The sequence below is a fragment of the Arachis ipaensis genome, chromosome B04 (genome assembly GCF_000816755.2).
Source record: "Arachis ipaensis cultivar K30076 chromosome B04, Araip1.1, whole genome shotgun sequence".
NCBI lineage: Eukaryota > Viridiplantae > Streptophyta > Magnoliopsida > Fabales > Fabaceae > Arachis > Arachis ipaensis.
Window position 1 is genome coordinate 107,110,025 of NC_029788.2, and position 717 is coordinate 107,110,741.

The following is a 717-nucleotide window of genomic DNA, read 5'->3' on the forward strand; positions in this document are numbered from 1 at the left end:
TATCACTGTCTGCACTTCCATCCGCTAGAACCGCCGTGAACCACCATCGTCTTCACATTTGCGATGAACCCGAGCCACCCTCACGGTCCCAGTCGTTCTTTCTGTCTGTCCAGACCACTGCCAGCGAGCCACTCACCAGTCTCGTACCTCCTCCACCGAACCCTAACTCAACCCCTGTTCTCACTCTCTCTTCTACTCCAACGGGCTGCCGGTGACGTCACCATCATCATCAGCTTCTCAGTCGCTGAACCTTCAGAGCAACTGCCGTAGCTAGCGTCTCTCTCACCGAAACAGAGCTGAAACAGAACAAGCTCACCCATGCCTCTCACAGTTTAGCTCAGGTGAGGATTGCTCAATTCGTTCAATTTTCTACATGGCTTGTTTGAGTTTGGCCATTGATTTGTTGCAGGGGCATTAGGTGGTAGCACTCTATTCTGAGTTCAACGAAAAGTTGAAAACGATGATGATGAAGGTAATTTGGGATTTTTATGTGATTTTTTAGTGTTTGGATAATTTTGTTTTATGAAACCCATGTTTTATGGGTACAAATGATAATTTTTTTTATGGATAGATCTGTCAACGTTTTCGACTTTCGTGGGTAGAAATGGTAGTTTACTCTAAAATAAATTATAATAAATTAAATATTATTTAAATTATATTATTCAAAATTATTTATATTTAAATAAATTTTAATATTTTTTTTCTAGTATTCTCAGT